Genomic DNA, 19358 nt, shown 5'->3' with positions numbered 1-19358 from the left:
TTTTCAACAAGGGATACCAAGAGAACAAAGCACATTTGAAAGGAGAAGTGACTTTAAAAGTGTCTTAAAATTACATGCTCTATTGGAATCATGCAAGTTTAATTTTGACTTTCCTATCCCTTTAACTGATTGAATGGCTGTAGGTTATAAACAACATTGTACCAGTAAAATACTTCTCAGGCTGTAAGTTATTAACAACTTTGTACCAGTAAGATACTTCTCAGGCTATGGGTTATAAACAACATTGTACCAGTAAGATACTTCTCAGGCTGTGGGTTATAAAAATCATTGTATCAATAAGATACTTCTCAGGCTGTAAGTTATAAACAACATTGTACCAGTAAGATACTTCACAGGCTGTGGGTTATAAACAACATTGTACCAGTAAGATACTTCTCAGGCTGTGGGTTATAAACAACATTGTACTAGTAAGCTACTTCTCAGTCTGTAAGTTATAAACAACATTGTACCAGTAAGATACTTCACAGGCTGTGGGTTATAAACAACATTGTACCAGTAAGATACTTCTCAGGCTGTAAGTTATAAACAACATAGTACCAGTAAGATACTTCACAGGCTGTGGGTTATAAACAACATTGTACCAGTAAGATACTTCTCAGGCTGTAAGTTATAAACAACATTGTACTAGTAAGATACTTCTCAGGCTGTGGGCTATAAACAACATTGTACCAGTAAGATACTTCTCAGGCTGTGGGTTATAAACAACATTGTACTAGTAAGATACTTCTCAGGCTGTGGGCTATAAACAACATTGTACCAATAAGATACTTCTCAGGCTGTAAGTTATAAAAAAGCATTGTACCAATAAGATACTTCTCAGGCTATGGGTTATAAATAACATTATACCAGTAAGATACTTCCCAGGCTGTGGGTTTTTAATTACATTTTGGCTTTGGGTTTCTCAGGGAATCTATATGTTCAGTGACTGTGTCATGCTCCTGCAGAGGAAATAAGTGACACAGCCTCTCATACTCTCACCATCACAATATGTATGGGATGCTCTGGACACACAATATGGACCATTAGATGCAGCAACTACCTGTTGTGCCTGACACACAGGAGGGTGTGTATCTAAACAGGCAGAACAGCCCTAACCTGTATCAGTTAATCATCCTGGCCAGAGGCTGCTGCGATCACCACACAGCACACTTACTTTTTGTTACCAGGGAGCAGCTAGCAACAGCTTCTGTAAGGTGAGCATCTGTCTGTTTGTGTCTTGTCAGCATCTTCCTCAGTGCCAGGGGTCTAACAACAGGACACAGGCAGTGAAGGGTTAACCAGGGATTCCTTCCAGGCTCACTAACAGTATGAGGAGTATGCTCCTAATGTTATCACATATCCTATGTACTTGTTTAGCAGGAATATCATTAACCTCCATGCTTGGTGCAGCTCAGTGACCAGGGCTCCAGCCCAGAGTTCACAAGTAATATCACCATTTGCCAAGTGAGGGATTTGTTTCCTAAGCTTTTCTTAACGTTAGTACAGACAAAAACTGTAAGAAACAGGCGTGTTGTGTGATTTTCATTGACCGTCTCTGAAGAAGAGGCTGCTAATTAAATGGCTGATCACAATCTTTCACTTGTGTTTGGTAGATAACAATTTCTGGAAGTCAGCTGGTACGGTCTGTGTGTTTTTACAGTGATCACATTCCTAAAATGCTTGTTAATAACCCTGAAGGTTAAATTAGTAACATCCAAAAACAACACAAAACTGTTATCTTTGTTGCTAATCTCCTGAATTTCTTACCTAAAACCATAAGTGCAGGAATAGGGACAGAGAAATTGGCGACTGCAGGAGTTTAGCGATCACATCACAAGTGAAGGGCCTATATATTGATTCATCACTTTTAGATCTTTATATATGGTGACCTGTGTGCTACAAAACCATAGAAATACGTGTGTGTGTCTTTCAGGGGTTTGAACAGTATGGGTTCAGTGAGCATGTGTGTTTGTTGTGTTATTAGTGTAAAAGTACTTATTATTAATGGGTTAACTGTAATTGATTGATCAGGTAACGTCTATATCTATTTAGTGATGTTGCTTCCTAATGTTATCCTGTGTGGATGGTTAATGTCAGTTTGTTTTGCACAAAACAAAAGTTAAAAGAACAGTCAAATTAAACATTCATGATTCAGAAGGATCACATGATTTTAAACACAATTTACTTCTCTTATCAAATGCACTTTCCTTATATTTGTATAATTTTATAAACTCAATTATTGTGTTTGTGAACTGAGCGTGTACAAAACCTCTGTTATAAACTGCCAAGAAATGTTACTTTAAAAAGGAATGAATGTGTTTTCCGGAGATGTAAAAGGTATAAAGGGCTAGATTACAAGGGGCGCGGTATATTGCATTTTCGCAATCATGAAAACTCCGCTAGAGTTAAGCTTTTTGCTCTAGTCAGATTGTGCTTGTATTAAAAGTTAAAAAAAAAATATTTTGCATAAGCAGTAACCAGACTAGCGCAAAAATCCGAACTGTAAATCTGATCTGTAAAAAAATGAGACAAAGATAAAACATTTCAGAACTTTTTCCACCTTTAATGTGACCTTTAATCTGTACAACTCAATTGAAAAACAAACTGAAATATTTTAGGTGGGGGGAAGTAAACAAAAAAACTGAAATAATGTGGTTGCATAGTTGTACACACCCTCTTATAACTGGGGATGTAGCTGTGTTCAGAATTAAGCAATCACATTCAAAATCATGTTAAACAAGAGTCAGTACACCTGCCATAACTTAAAATGCCTCTGATTAACCCCAAATAAAGTTCAGCTGTTCTAGTAGGTCTTTCCTGACATTTTATTAGTCGCATCCTACAGCAAAAGCCATGGTCCACAAAGAGCTTCTAAAGCATCAGATGGATCTCATTGTTAAAAGCAGTGATGTGCAGTCACTAGAGGCAGGTGAGGCAGTACTTCACCTCTCATATGGGCAAAAATATATTTTTTTTTTTATTGGCTTTAAAAAAAAAATTGTAATTTTTTTTTCCCAGCATTTTTTTTTCTCACAGCTATATGTTGTGCAATGGAGAGGCACAAGCAGGTCTGCCCACCATTACACAACATGCTGCGCCACCTACTGGATGCAAGTGGTTAAGATCATTGCATGGCCCATTAACTGCTTATTTGAGGCAGTCCTATGTGGACTGAACCAATCCAACGAGAGGCATTAGTAAGTGGAACATAGGGTTGGGGCTGGATGTTAAATCATATAAATCAAAACAAAAACGGAAAAAAACAAATTTCATATATTTTGTTGCTGTCCTGTGAACCTGCTAGCTTTGCTAAAGTGAAAAAGAGAGTTCTGTTCTTCCCCTCTAAGTGCAGTGGAATGTGCCACTGTCACTTCCTGAATCCTTACAGAGCAGGAAAAGAGGCACAGAGAGCAGTGTTTCAACCACATCTTATTAAAGTAAGATTTTACTGAAAGGGATTCTGTTAGTGAAAAAGATAATTTAATGAATGTGGTTTAGTGTTTGTTTACTCTTTTACAGCAGGGTCGTTTTTGTATTTTGTTTACTCAAACTTTACACCCACTAACTTAGCAGCTTGCCTCTGTACTTCACACTAAATTATAGACTAATTTTATGAACTCTCTGTAGCTCTGCTGTTTTATTACTTAAAATGCAGTGGTCCCTCTCTTCCCCCCTTGTGTGTGTGTGTGTGTGTGTGTCTCTCTCTATATATCTAGCCATCTCTCTCCTTATGTGTTGTTCTCCCCCATGGTCTCTTTCTCTCTCTGTCTCTCTTCCTCCCCCTCTGACTCTCATCCCTTATGTAATGAAAGAATCTATAAGCATAATTTGCAGCATTAAAGTAAAAATTATGTTTTAAACATATTTTAATGGGCATGGATTTCTAGATCTCATAATCAGAGCAAGCATTGTGTTATCTGGCAAGAGTTTCTGTTACAATCCTTTTAGACTAAAATCAGATGTTTACTAAGTTGACCAGTTTTCCAAGACACCATTTAAAGGGACATGAAACCCATATGAAACCCATATGCAAATTTAAATAACTTTCCAATTTATATCTAATATCTAATTTTCTTCATTCTTTTGATGTCCTTTGTTGAAAATCATATCTAAATATGCTCAGTAGCTGCTGATTGGTAGCTGTACATAGATACCTCATGTGATTGGCTCACCCATGTGCATTGCTATTTCTTCAACAAATGATATCTAAAGAATGAAGGCGTATCCTGCCACTGGCTCACCAGCCTCTGATGTCACTGCACGTCACTGGTTAAAAGGTATCAGTCATGAGAAGGGTACAAAAGAATTTCCAAGGCATTAGATATACCATGGAACACAGTGAAGACAGTCATCATCAAGTGGAGAAAATATGTGAGATTACCAAGAACTGGACGTCCCTCCAAAATTGATGAAAAGATGAGAAGAAAACTGGTCTGGGAGGCTGCCAAGAGGCCTACAGCAACATTAAAGGATCTGCAGGAATATCTAGCAAGTACTGGCTGTGTGGTACATGTGACAACAATCTCCCATATTCTTCATATGTCGGGCTATGGGGTAGAGGGGCAATACAAAAGCCTTTTCTTACGAAGAAAAACATCCAAGCCTGGCTGAATTTTGCAAAAACACATCTGAAGTCTCCTAAAAGCATGTGGGAAAAGGCTTTATGGTCTGATGAAACCAAGGTTGAACTTTTTGGCAAAAATTCCAAAAGAGGCCTTAGTCAAGGTAGAGGGAATTATGAACAGTTCCAAATACCAGTCAATATTGGCACAAAACGTTCAGGCTTCTACCAGAAAGCTGAACATGAAGAGGAACTTCATCTTTCAGCATAACAACGACCCAAAGTATACATCCAAATCAACAAAGGAATGGCTTCACCAGAAAAAGATTAAAGTTTTTGAATGGCCCAGCCAGAGTCCAGACCAGAATTCAGATAAAAAAATCTGTGGGGTGATCTGAAGAGGGCTGTGCACAGGAGATGCCCTCGAAATCTGACAGCTTTTGAGTGTTTTTGCAAAGAAGAGTGGGCAAATCTTGCCAAGTTAAGATGTGCCATGCTGATTGACTCATACCCCAAAAAACTGAGTGCTATAATAAAATCAAAAGGTGCTTCAACAAAGTACTTATGCAACCACATTATTTTAGTTTTTTGTTTACTTCCCTCCACCTAAAAGATTTCAGTTTGTTTTTCAATTGAGTTGTACAGTTTATAGGTCACATTAAAGGTGGAAAAAGTACTAAAATTATTTATCTTTGTCTCATTTTTTTACATCACAGAAACCTGACATTTTAACTGGGGTGTGTAGACTTTTTATATCCATTGTATATATATATGTTATGGGTAAAGCCAGAAATCCAGGTAATCCTAGGATTACCCAGTGGCTGTGGGTAAAGCCCAATGTAAGATCATACTTTGGGCTTTACCCAGGTAATCCTAGGGTTACCCAAACGCTTCTGGATAAAGCTAATACAATCATACATTGGACTGTACCCGGGTAATGCTAGGAGGGTAATGCTAGGAAAATGCACCAACAGTAAATTAAACATTTTTATTTTGGATTACACAAACACTTATGTTCTGTACAATGTTTTTGTTACAACTACAGGAAATTAAACATTTTTATATTTCATATGTGGATTTTTTTTTTTTTTCAAATTCTTTTTATTATTTGGGTTCACAGGAAAATTGAAAGCATTACAATTATGCAAATACGTCAGAAATAAATGGCCCGCACAGGGGTCATACATATACATATAAGGAAATATCAAAAGTTGTAAGTCTTTAAGTGCGTAGCCTTTTCCAGGCAGAAGTCGGGTTCCGTTGATAGATTAGTAAGCAAATAGAGTCCTGTGAGATTCCAAAAATCACCTTTCATTTTCACATTTTTCAAATAAAAATTTACTTAAACCTACAACCTTATTAAACAACTAATTAAGTCCAGCAACAAAGAAGGAATGAAGAAAAAAAGAAAAGAAAAAAAAAGGGGGAGAGGGGGTCTCCCTCCGCCCCTCCGGCCCCTACTTCAGCTGCACGATACTGTTACTAGTTCTCAATCAACACTTCCTCCCACCCATATGGCTGTGCGGTTCTTTTGCGTTTAAAGTCTAAAGCGTTCCAGTCTCCCCTAAGGGACATTTCCAAGAATAACTCATGCTGTGAGAATGGATGTAAGATATAGCATTGTAGAGGAGAGGGGAGAGTGTTTATAAGACACTGCCACTTCTTAAGGAATAATTTAAGTCTGCGTTTTATGTCTAGTTTGGTATCAAGTTGTTCTATAAAAAGTTGCTTGAATAGCCTTTGTTTAAACTGAGATAACAAGGGGGGGGGGGGTTTGTTGGTGATCCAGAGGGCCAAGATATACTGACGGGCCAAAATGATGCAGAGTATAAGGATAGAGTGCTTGGTACTATTACTCCCCTCCCACATAAATAAAAGAACTGCCTTCAAATCAAGGACTATGTTAAAATGAAATGTGATTTTGATCCAATATCGTACCTGTCCCCAGAAGCGTTTGACAAATGGGCAGTTGAAAAAATAATGGCCAATTGTGGGCTTGGGTAAACTACACTTGATACATCGATTTGGATGTGAAGAATTCCAGTGCGCTAAGTGTGCCGGAGTGATGTAGTCACCATGAAGTACTCTAATTTGCATTTCTCTATGTGGAACCGCCATGCTAGCCTTTTTTGTCATAAGCAGACTGTTTTTAATGTCGTCAGTGGTAATGTCAGTCATACCTTCATTTCTCATCCTAGTCATGATGTTGGCCATAGTAGTTTCCACAGTGTGCCTGAGCAGTCTCTGATATATCGGAGGATAAGGAAAATTGACCCAATTTAAAGGCTATATGTATGATAGCGAAAGGGAAAAGATCCCAGAAACCAGGATCTTGGGATATTAGGGTATTTACTTGGGCCTAGATTTAGAGTTCGGCGGTAAAAGGGCTGTTAACGCTCCGCGGGTTTTTTTCTGGCCGCACCATAAATTTAACTCTGGTATCGAGAGTTCAAACAAATGCTGCGTTAGGCTCCAAAAAAGGAGCGTAGAGCATTTTTACCGCAAATGCAACTCTCGATACCAGAGTTGCTTACGGACGCGGCCGGCATCAAAAACGTGCTCGTGCACGATTCTCCCATAGGAAACAATGGGGCTGTTTGAGCTGAAAAAAAACCTAACACCTGCAAAAAAGCAGCGTTCAGCTCCTAACGCAGCCCCATTGTTTCCTATGGGGAAACACTTCCTACGTCTGCACCTAACACCCTAACATGTACCCCGAGTCTAAACACCCCTAACCTTACACTTATTAACCCCTAATCTGCCGCCCCCGCTATCGCTGACCCCTGCATTACACTTTTAACCCCTAATCTGCCGCTCCGTAAACCGCCGCCACCTACGTTATCCCTATGTACCCCTAATCTGCTGCCCTAACATCGCCGACCCCTATGTTATATTTATTAACCCCTAATCTGCCCCCCACAACGTCGCCGACACCTACCTACACTTATTAACCCCTAATCTGCCGAGCGGACCTGAGCGCTACTATAATAAAGTTATTAACCCCTAATCCGCCTCACTAACCCTATCATAAATAGTATTAACCCCTAATCTGCCCTCCCTAACATCGCCGACACCTACCTTCAATTATTAACCCCTAATCTGCCGACCGGAGCTCACCGCTATTCTAATAAATGTATTAACCCCTAAAGCTAAGTCTAACCCTAACACTAACACCCCCCTAAGTTAAATATAATTTTTATCTAACGAAATAAATTAACTCTTATTAAATAAATAATTCCTATTTAAAGCTAAATACTTACCTGTAAAATAAATCCTAATATAGCTACAATATAAATTATAATTATATTATAGCTATTTTAGGATTAATATTTATTTTACAGGCAACTTTGTAATTATTTTAACCAGGTACAATAGCTATTAAATAGTTAAGAACTATTTAATAGTTACCTAGTTAAAATAATTACAAATTTACCTGTAAAATAAATCCTAACCTAAGATATAATTAAACCTAACACTACCCTATCAATAAAATAATTAAATAAACTACCTACAATTACCTACAATTAACCTAACACTACACTATCAATAAATTAATTAAACACAATTGCTACAAATAAATAAAATTAAATAAACTATCTAAAGTACAAAAAATAAAAAAGAACTAAGTTACAGAAAATAATAAAATATTTACAAACATAAGAAAAATATTACAACAATTTTAAACTAATTACACCTACTCTAAGCCCCCTAATAAAATAACAAAGCCCCCCAAAATAAAAAATTCCCTACCCTATTCTAAAATACAAATATTACAAGCTCTTTTACCTTACCAGCCCTGAACAGGGCCCTTTGCGGGGCATGCCCCAAGAATTTCAGCTCTTTTGCCTGTAAAAAAAAACATACAATACCCCCCCCCCAACATTACAACCCACCACCCACATACCCCTAATCTAACCCAAACCCCCCTTAAATAAACCTAACACTACCCCCCTGATGATCTTCCTACCTTGTCTTCACCATGCCAGGTTCACCGATCCGTCCTGGCTCCAAGATCTTCATCCACCCCAAGCGGGGGCTAGACATCCACTGAAGAAGTCCAGAAGAGGGTCCAAAGTCTTCCTCCTATCCGGCAAGAAGAGGACATCCGGACCGGCAAACATCTTCTCCAAGCGGCATCTTCTATCTTCTTCCATCCGATGACGACCGGCTCCATCTTGAAGACCTCCAGCGCGGATCCATCCTCTTCTTCCGACGACTAGACGACGAATGACGGTTCCTTTAAGGGACGTCATCCAAGATGGCGTCCCTCGAATTCCGATTGGCTGATAGGATTCTATCAGCCAATCGGAATTAAGGTAGGAATTTTCTGATTGGCTGATGGAATCAGCCAATCAGAATATAGTTCAATCCGATTGGCTGATCCAATCAGCCAATCAGATTGAGCTCGCATTCTATTGGCTGTTCCGATCAGCCAATAGAATGCGAGCTCAATCTGATTGGCTGATTGGATCAGCCAATCGGATTGAACTATATTCTGATTGGCTGATTCCATCAGCCAATCAGAAAATTCCTACCTTAATTCCGATTGGCTGATAGAATCCTATCAGCCAATCGGAATTCGAGGGACGCCATCTTGGATGACGTCCCTTAAAGGAACCGTCATTCGTCGTCTAGTCGTCGGAAGAAGAGGATGGATCCGCGCTGGAGGTCTTCAAGATGGAGCCGGTCGTCATCGGATGGAAGAAGATAGAAGATGCCGCTTGGAGAAGATGTTTGCCGGTCCGGATGTCCTCTTCTTGCCGGATAGGAGGAAGACTTTGGACCCTCTTCTGGACTTCTTCAGTGGATGTCTAGCCCCCGCTTGGGGTGGATGAAGATCTTGGAGCCAGGACGGATCGGTGAACCTGGCATGGTGAAGACAAGGTAGGAAGATCATCAGGGGGGTAGTGTTAGGTTTATTTAAGGGGGGTTTGGGTTAGATTAGGGGTATGTGGGTGGTGGGTTGTAATGTTGGGGGGGGGGTATTGTATGTTTTTTTTTACAGGCAAAAGAGCTGAAATTCTTGGGGCATGCCCCGCAAAGGGCCCTGTTCAGGGCTGGTAAGGTAAAAGAGCTTGTAATATTTGTATTTTAGAATAGGGTAGGGAATTTTTTATTTTGGGGGGCTTTGTTATTTTATTAGGGGGCTTAGAGTAGGTGTAATTAGTTTAAAATTGTTGTAATATTTTTCTTATGTTTGTAAATATTTTATTATTTTCTGTAACTTAGTTCTTTTTTATTTTTTGTACTTTAGATAGTTTATTTAATTTTATTTATTTGTAGCAATTGTGTTTAATTAATTTATTGATAGTGTAGTGTTAGGTTAATTGTAGGTAATTGTAGGTAGTTTATTTAATTATTTTATTGATAGGGTAGTGTTAGGTTTAATTATATCTTAGGTTAGGATTTATTTTACAGGTAAATTTGTAATTATTTTAACTAGGTAACTATTAAATAGTTCTTAACTATTTAATAGCTATTGTACCTGGTTAAAATAATTACAAAGTTGCCTGTAAAATAAATATTAATCCTAAAATAGCTATAATATAATTATAATTTATATTGTAGCTATATTAGGATTTATTTTACAGGTAAGTATTTAGCTTTAAATAGGAATTATTTATTTAATAAGAGTTAATTTATTTCGTTAGATAAAAATTATATTTAACTTAGGGGGGTGTTAGTGTTAGGGTTAGACTTAGCTTTAGGGGTTAATACATTTATTAGAATAGCGGTGAGCTCCGGTCGGCAGATTAGGGGTTAATAATTGAAGGTAGGTGTCGGCGATGTTAGGGAGGGCAGATTAGGGGTTAATACTATTTATGATAGGGTTAGTGAGGCGGATTAGGGGTTAATAACTTTATTATAGTAGCGCTCAGGTCCGCTCGGCAGATTAGGGGTTAATAAGTGTAGGTAGGTGTCGGCGACGTTGTGGGGGGCAGATTAGGGGTTAATAAATATAACATAGGGGTCGGCGATGTTAGGGGTAGCAGATTAGGGGTACATAGGGATAACGTAGGTGGCGGCGATTTGCGGTCGGAAGATTAGGGGTTAATTATTTTAAGTAGCTTGCGGCGACGTTGTGGGGGGCAAGTTAGGGGTTAATAGATATAATACAGGGGTCGGCGGTGTTAGGGGCAGCAGATTAGGGGTACATAAGTATAACGTAGGTGGCGGTCGGCAGATTAGGGGTTAAAAATTTTAATCGAGTGGCGGCGATGTGGGGGGACCTCGGTTTAGGGGTACATAGGTAGTTTATGGGTGTTAGTGTACTTTAGGGTACAGTAGTTAAGAGCTTTATAAACCGGCGTTAGCCAGAAAGCTCTTAACTCCTGCTATTTTCAGGCGGCTGGAATCTTGTCGTTAGAGCTCTAACGCTCACTGCAGAAACGACTCTAAATACCAGCGTTACAAAGATCCCATTGAAAAGATAGGCTACGCAAATGGCGTAGGGGGATCTGCGGTATGGAAAAGTCGCGGCTGAAAAGTGAGCGTTAGACCCTTTAATCACTGACTCCAAATACCAGCGGGCGCCCAAAACCAGCGTTAGGAGCCTCTAACGCTGGTTTTGACGGCTACCGCCGAACTCTAAATCTAGGCCATAGTGTCTACACTGTAGGTATGCATAAAAATGGGTGTTGGGTAAGTCAAACCTACTCCTCAGGTCTTGGAATGTCCTGACGGTGTGCAATAATGGGTTCAGTAAAGCGCCAACAGAGTCAATGCCCACAGATTTCCATAATTGAAATAATGTTGTCTCAGTCCCCGCAGGAAAATCTCTATTACCCGTCAGAGGGAAGTATTTCGGAGATGGGAACTTCCCACCCAAGTAACCCAGAGCCAACCACCAAGCCTTTATTATGTCTTTATACATTAAGTTGTGTTTGAGTTCTGGCGGAAGTTCCCGAAGAGGGATGTAAGGTAAATACGCTAAAGAGTGAGGCTTTACAATAGATTCCTCCAAGGAGGGATCAGTAAAGTGTGCAGTACGAAGTTGCCAGTCCAGTGTTAGGCGTATTAACGCTGCCCAGTTGTACCACTTTAAATTTGGAAGCGCCAAGCCACCACTGAGGTAGGGTTGTTGCAATTTTGAGGCCGCAATACGAGTTTTCTTATCCCTCCAGATGAACGACTGTATTGCCTTGTTAGTCATTCTTAAATCTCCTTTGGTAAGGAGGAAGGGCAGCATCAATAACGGGTATAATAATTTAGGTAGAATAGACATTTTTACTAGGTTAATGTGACCAGATAAGCCAATAGGAAGTTTAGTCCAGGTCTTTAATTGAGATTGTAAATGAGTACATCGTTTCGTAATGTTAAGTTCATATATTTTGTTTGGGTTTCGATGCAGTTCAATTCCCAAGTATGTCAGAGTGTTGGGCTGAACGGTAAAAGGGAATTGGGATTTATCGGATTTGAGATCAGTTAGCCAGAGGATTTCAGATTTGCTCATATTAATTTTGTATCCGTAAAGTCTCCAAAGATATTTAATATGTCTATAATCTTAGGGGTATGTATGGAGGGATTTGTAATAAAAAGAAGCATGTCATCTGCATACAAAGCCATGTGTAGCACCTGGTCATTCAGAGACATTCCCGGATATGTTTGCTTCAACTTAAGGGAAAGAGGCTCCAGAGCTAAGTCAAAGAGCTGGGGAGATAGTGGGCATCCCTAACAGGTGCCCCTCTGCAGATTGAAGGAGGGGGAAAGAAGTCTGTTTACCAGAATATGTGCAGTGGGGGAGGAATACATTTTGCCTAAAAAATTGAGAAATGGACCTTCGTATTAGAATTGTCTAAGGGTATTAAATAAATGTGGCCACTCCACTCTGTTGAAGGCCTTCTCTGCGTCTAGTGACAACAGGAAGGCCTCCTGATTCTCATCTTTTCGTTGAACCCCCGTAAATGACCAGAAGTGATTGACGGCATGAAGGACCTTACGAATATTAACTACGGATGTTCTACCCGCCACAAATCCCGTTTGATCGGGATGCAGCAAAGAGGGAATACATTTTTTAAGTCTGTTAGCAAGAATTTTCATGAGGATCTTATAATCAGTGTTTAACAGGGAGATTGAGCGGTATGGTTCTGGGAGGAAGTGATCCTTTCCAGGTTTGGGGATTAAAGTGATATGTGCTGAAACAAATGAACTAGAGGGAAGCGTATCTTCTAGGAAAACCGCATTATAAACCCTCGAAAGGATGGGGGATACTTGGGGGGATAGGAGTCTGAAAAATTCCACTGGAAGGCCGTCTGGGCCTGGTGTCTTCCCTAATAAAAGGGATTTGATGGTAAATTGAATCTCCTTGGGGGAAATAGGGGTATTCAGGGCTTCCAATTGCTCTGTAGAGAGTCTTGGTAAGGAAATGGAATTCCAAAAATGTATATGTGCGTTTGGGTCTGCTGGTGGTTGGCTGGTATACAAGTGTGCATAGTAAGTCATCATGCAGTGTGCAAGGTCTGCGGGTGAAGTATAGGTTTTTCCCTTAAATCTAAGTGCTGCTATATCTTTCTTAGTACAGTGGGTTTTTACTAGAGTAGCTAAAAGTCTACCTGCCTTATTTCCAAAATGGTAGAATTTACTTGCAGTCTTTAGGAGACCAGCTGCTGTCTTTTGCCTGACAAAGGTGTATAGCTCCAGTTTGGCCGCAATATACGAATCATACAAGGTACGTGTTTTATATGTGCAGTAGGCCAAGTAGGTTTGACACACTGTGTTCTGTAATGAATTGTAGGTATGTTGGGTTTTACGTTTAAGATCTGCTACGTAGGATATGATATGTCCCGTGAGTACTGCCTTGGCAGTCTCCCAAAACAGCTGAGGGTTATCCAAGTGTACTAGATTGTCTGTGTAATAGTCATTCCATACGTGTGTGAGTGTTTTCTGAAATGGTTCAGAGGTGACCAGATACGAGGGGAATCACAGGCAATTCCTGCCAGGACGTCAATGGAAATCTCCTAGGGTAATCTCTATCGGGGCGTGGTCTGAAATCACTATGTCATGGATGGTTTGCATAATAAGAGCGTCTACTACTAGAAAAGATCAATACGGGATAGTGAGGAGTTAGCTTTGGACAAACAAGTATAATCCCTACTCTCAGGGCATCTCCTACGCCAGATATCCACCACGGCCAATGAATTAGTTAACAGGTCGAACATTCTATTTTCAAATCTCCCCCTATAATTTTGTAACTGTTTTGCTGAGGGAACTTCCTGCACTCAGGTCCTATCTAGAAGAGGCTGCAGGGATAAATTAAAATCACCTCCAATCACCAGGTTAGAGCCTACAAATGGGATTAAATCTTGTGTTAGGGTATCCCAGAAGGTCATTGTTTTAAGGTTGGGCGCATATATATTGCACAGTGTATAGTTGATTGTGTCAATAGAAATTTGTGCTATAAGAAATCTGCCCTCCGGATCAACAACAGTGTTATGTACCTCAGCCTGCAATATTGCTAGTCCTCTGCTAGAGGAATTATACGACAAATATAGTACCCTACCCACCCAATCATGTCTCAGTTTTTCATGTTCCCCATCCTCTAAATGCGTTTCCTGTAAAAAGGCTATGTCAGCTTTAAATCTGCGCAGGTGGGTTAAGATAGATTCGCGCTTTATGGGGGAATTGATACCACCCACATTCCAGGAAAGTAATTTAAGTACCATAGCTAGATATAATTAGGGGGCCGAGAGGGCGGGGGAGAAGGAAAAAAAATAAAAAATAAATCTCACTTCGAGTATTTAAGTCACAGGGGACCAGCACCTGCAAAGAAAAGGTGTTAAGCAATACATTCATAAACCTTGTTATCCTTTTAATTATTCCCTGTATAAAGAATATTCCAACCTCCAATTTCTTTAAAAGACCTTTATTTCATATAGGGTCCTGAGTAGAAATTACAACGTTTCAAGCCTAAACAGGCTCTTAATCATGTATCAATTATTCCCCGCCCATCCTGCGCTAGAGGGGCCATCAAAGAGGTAGTGGACAACAGCGAGTATTGGGTTTATAAACTTCATAGAAACATATACGTAGATGTTTATAAGTCAAATGATCTACTCCTCTATGTGATTTTTAAGCAGAAGGGATAGCCAGTTATAGTAGCTAAACGTGGTTATTGAATGTGCCCAAATTGGGCTGTCATAGTTAGGTCTATTCAGGGCTGGTCATTTTACTATACTATGCAGAGGGAACTGTAGTTTCCTATAAGCTAACATATTTAGCAGCAGTTTAGGCAAAAAAAAAAAGACATTTTCCCCTTTTTTACAGGGTATAAGTAGGATACATAAAGAAATACATAGCATTGGAAGCGAGAATACAGTGTTGCTGAGAAAATTATAGACAGAACTAAAATAAAATAAAACTATAAAACCAAACATCAATGTTAACAAATATAACCAGTTGCGTTGAAACATTTTCCCTTTGTTGAGGGGTACCAGCAGACTAAAATAGACATACATCACCTTGGAGACGGGATTGTAGCATTGTTGAAACAAATATAAACATCAACAAATCTATAACAAATAAAACTACAAAGCCACTTTGAGGCAATAGGTCCCCCGGAATCCACACCCAGGTGAGTGTCAGTCTCAAATCCCTAGGGAGAATATGCCCAAAGTGAACAAATACAGTATACATATCTTTTCCAGATGAAAGCCTCAGCCTCTAGATCTGTCGCTGGGATCAGCCCAAATCTCTATTGCCTGCCTTGGGTGATTGTTGGTTCTTGGTTTCTGTGGTGAGATATGCCTTCAAGGCTTGTGGTGAGTGAAAGTATTTTGGGCCTGCAGGGGTTGCCAGCCGAAGCTTAGCAGGGTACAAGAGGGCCACTTGACGGCCCTGTTCATGCAACTTTGAGCAGAGTGGGGCGAAATATTTCCTTCTCTTAGTAACCTCCATCGAATAATCTTGAAAAAGTAGGAGGCGGCCGGAGTCATATTCAACCGTTTTCTGTGTTCTGTAGGCTTGGAGGAGGAAAACTTTTTCCTGAAAATTCAGGCATTTGAAGATCACTTGCCTTGGTTTACTTCTGTCATTTGGTAGGATGTCTGGGCCCACTCTGTGAGCACGCTCTACAACAATTGGGAGGTGATCCGAGGATATCCCCAAGAGTTTAGGGAAAGTGACAGCTGCGAATTCCATGAGTGCTTTACCTCCGACCGATTCAGGCACCCCCACTATGCACAGATTGTTGCGGCGGCTCCTATTCTCTAGGTCCTCAACACGGTCTAGGAGGTATTGGTTCTGCTTTACAATCTGTTTGATTGAAATATAAGCGCTGGATTGTTTATCCTCCACTTCCGAAATGTGACCCTCTGCTGCTTAAAGGCGTGTAGAGAACTGCCTGACCTCACTGTCCATGTCCGCCTGCAAAGAGTCTATTCTGGGCAGGAAGAAAGATTTCAATTCTTGCATTAGAGATGAGTGATCCCCAAGTTGGGGTGTTTGTTGATCAGAATGTGGAGATATGTCCATCTGCGAGTCTATCAGTTGGCGTGTTTTTTTTTCAGCAGCTTTTAATTTATGACTCAGCATGTCAGTATGAGTGGATAAGATTTTGCGAAAATATAGGTCTACTCTCATGAGAATAGGTTGTGGTTGTATAAGAGTGAGGGAGGTAGCCACACAGTACTGAGGCTCAGTATGTTCAAATTAATCCCCAAAAGATTTTCTGAGAGAACAGGGTATAAGGCAGGTGCTTCTTATTAGAGACAGTTTATATCCCAATGTCAGAGCCTAACACTTCACACACCCCAATGCAATGTATCTGAGGCCTAATTCAGTGAAGGAGTTAATTAGCTAACGTGCAGGCCAAAGATTCCCAGGCCACCATATCGATGATCAAGGTGAGAGTTATGTGGCCGTAAGCAGTTTATCGAGTGACTCTAAGTATTATGTGGGGTTGTGCAGTCTAATTAATATCCACTTCAATGTACTCACCAAGGGTGCGATCCGATATACGGCGCAGGTTTCGGCGCAAGCGTGGAAACCTGCGCCGCCCGTAGTTTCAGCTCGCAACTCGAGCTATCTTATATACGGCGCCGTCAGATGCTAAAGTGCCGTAAGTCTGACAAACTAGCGATGTCCAGAAATCTGCGTAAGTACAAATTTCTGGAGTCGCCAGTGACTTGCGGCACTTTAGAAACTGCCTGCGCCTACAAAAACTGACTAAAGTATTAAATCTCCCGTACTGTCTAACGCGCCTCCCAACATAGCCCGACATGTATACCCCTCTATCCGCTATCCCCCCTCACTCTCTTAATAATAAATGTATTAACCCCTAAACCACCGCACCTAATAAAGTTATTAACCCCTAAACCGCTGCTCCCAGACCCCGCTGCCAGCTACATTATCTATATTACCCCCTAATGTGAGCCCCCTACCCCGCCGCTACCTATTTTAACCATATTACCCCCTAATGTGAACCCCCTACACAGCCGCTACCTATTTTAACTATATTACCCCCTAATGTGAGCCCCCTACACCGCCGCTACCTATTTTAACTATATTACCCCCTAATGTTTGCCCCCTACCCCGCCGCTACTTATTTTAACTATATTACCCCCTAATGTGAGCCCTCTACCCCGCCGCTACCTATTTTAACTATATTACCCCCTAATGTGAGCCCCCTACCCTGCCGCTACCTATTTTAACTATATTACCCCTAATATGAGCCCCCTACACCACCGCTACCTATTTTAACTATATTACCCCCTAATGTGAGCCCCCTACACCGCCGCTACCTATTTTAACTATATTACCCCCTAATGTGAGCTTCCTACCCCGCCGCTACCTATTTTAACTATATTACCCCCTAATGTGTGCCCCCTACCCCACCGCTACCTATTTTAACTATATTACCCCCTAATGTGAGCCCCCTACCCGCCGCTACCTATTTTAACTATATTACCCCCTAATGTGAGCCCCCTACCCCGCCGCCACCTATTTAAACTATAATAACCCCTAATCTGACCCCCTTACACTGCCGCCACCTATATTAAATTATTAACCCCTAATCTAATCCCCCTATACCGCCGCCACCTATATTAAATTAATTAACCCCTAAAATACTAAAATATCCCTACCACTAAACCTAAATCTAACCCTACAAATAGCCCTGAAAAGGGCTTTTTGCGTGGCATTGCCCCAAAGTAAACAGCTCTATTGCCAGCCCTTAAAAGGGCTTTTTGCGAGCCATTGCCCTAAAGTAACCAGCTCTTTCTCTTGTTAAGTGTAGTCAGTCCACGGGTCATCCATTACTTATGGAATATATCTCTTCCCCAACAGGAAGTTGCAAGAGGATCACCCAAGCAGAGCTGCTATATAGCTCCTCCCCTCACATGTCATATTCAGTCATTCTCTTGCAACCTAACTAAAGTTAGGTCGTTGTGAGAGGTCTGTGGTGTTTTTTAACTAAGTTTATTTCTTCAATCAAAAGTTTGTTATTTTAAATGGCACCGGAGTGTGCTGTTTGTTCTCAGGCAGCATTAGAAGAAGAATCTGCCTGCGTTTTCTATGATCTTAGCAGACGTAACTAAGATCCACTGGCTGTTCTCATCTGAGGAGTGGGGTAACTTCAGAAAAGGGGAATAGCATGCAGGGCCCCCCTGCAAACGAGGTATGTGCAGTAAATTATTTTTCTGAGGAATGGAATTGACTGAGAAAATACTGCTGATACCAATGTAACGTAAGTTCAGCCTTAAATGCAGTGATAGCGACTGGTATTAGGCTGATGAGTGTGTGTACACTGAATGTATTTTTCTAAGGAATGGAATTGACTCTGAAAATACTGTTAATACTGAAGTAATGTATGAGCCTTAACTGCAGTAAAAGCGACTGGTAGCAGGCTTATTAATAACGCTTCATTACTTTTAAAATGTATGTTCAAAACGTTTACTGGCATGTTAATCGTTTTTTGTGAGGTACTTGGTGATAAAACTTATTGGGGCATGATTTTTACCACATGGTTTTCTGCATAGAAACAGTTAACTGAGCTTCCCCACTGTTGTAATATGAGTGGGAGGGGCCTATTTTAGCGCTTTTTTGCGCAGAAAAAATTCAGTCACAATCTGCCTACTTCATCCTCCATGATCCAGGACGTCTCTAGAAGGCTCAGGGGTCTCCAAAATTCATTTTGAGGGAGGTAATCAGTCACAGCAGACCTGTGACAGTGTGTTTTGACTGTGATAAAAACGTTAATTATTAAATTGTTATCCGTTTTTTGGGTATTAAGGGGTTAATCATCCATTTGCTAGTGGGTGCAATCCTTTGCTAACTTAATACATTTACTGTGAAAAATTGGTTGCTATAACTAATTTGGTTCAATGTTATTTCAACTGTGACAGCTTTTTGTGCTTTTTAAAGGCACAGTAGCGTTTTTTATATTGCTTGTAAATTTATTTAGAAAAGTATTTCCAGGGGGCGTGGCCAAGCAACTATCATGGAAGGACGCACAATTTGCAGCTCCTTAAGAATTTTTTTTTGATGGGCTGATTTTACTGTCTATGGACTTTAGTTACAGCGGTGATCTCTCCTATAAGAAGCATGAGCTTAAGGCGAGTAACAGGAGCACATCTTTAGCCACATTAAAAGTCCTTCTAACTTAAGACTCAGAAGGCTGCGGCCTATTCGCATGAGCCTGACGTCTCCCCCCCGGCTACCTGGGTTAAGGGGCCGTGCACAGAGTGAAAAGGGAAGCCCAGAGAGCATACTTGGCTATCACTCTGCCGTGAACCGCCTTCTAAGCCTATCGGTTAACTATGGCCCGGACCTATAGCCTGACGTGGGACGCTCTGGCGGAGCT

General features: G+C 40.6%; 1 protein-coding gene across 1 annotated transcript in view; it reads left to right on the top strand.

The window, feature by feature from the left end:
• Window positions 1-1140: 1140 nt before the first annotated feature.
• Window positions 1141-19358, top strand: part of ELF5 (E74 like ETS transcription factor 5) — an 85684-nt gene continuing 67466 nt past the window's right edge. Inside the window, exon 1 of the mRNA XM_053688931.1 lies at window positions 1141-1214. The gene's annotated coding sequence lies outside the window, so the exon portion shown is untranslated. The remainder of the gene's footprint in view (window positions 1215-19358) is intronic.

This window comes from Bombina bombina, chromosome 7 (genome assembly GCF_027579735.1).
Source record: "Bombina bombina isolate aBomBom1 chromosome 7, aBomBom1.pri, whole genome shotgun sequence".
Classification (NCBI taxonomy): Eukaryota; Metazoa; Chordata; class Amphibia; order Anura; family Bombinatoridae; genus Bombina; species Bombina bombina.
This window is presented reverse-complemented; position numbering and strand designations above follow the sequence as displayed.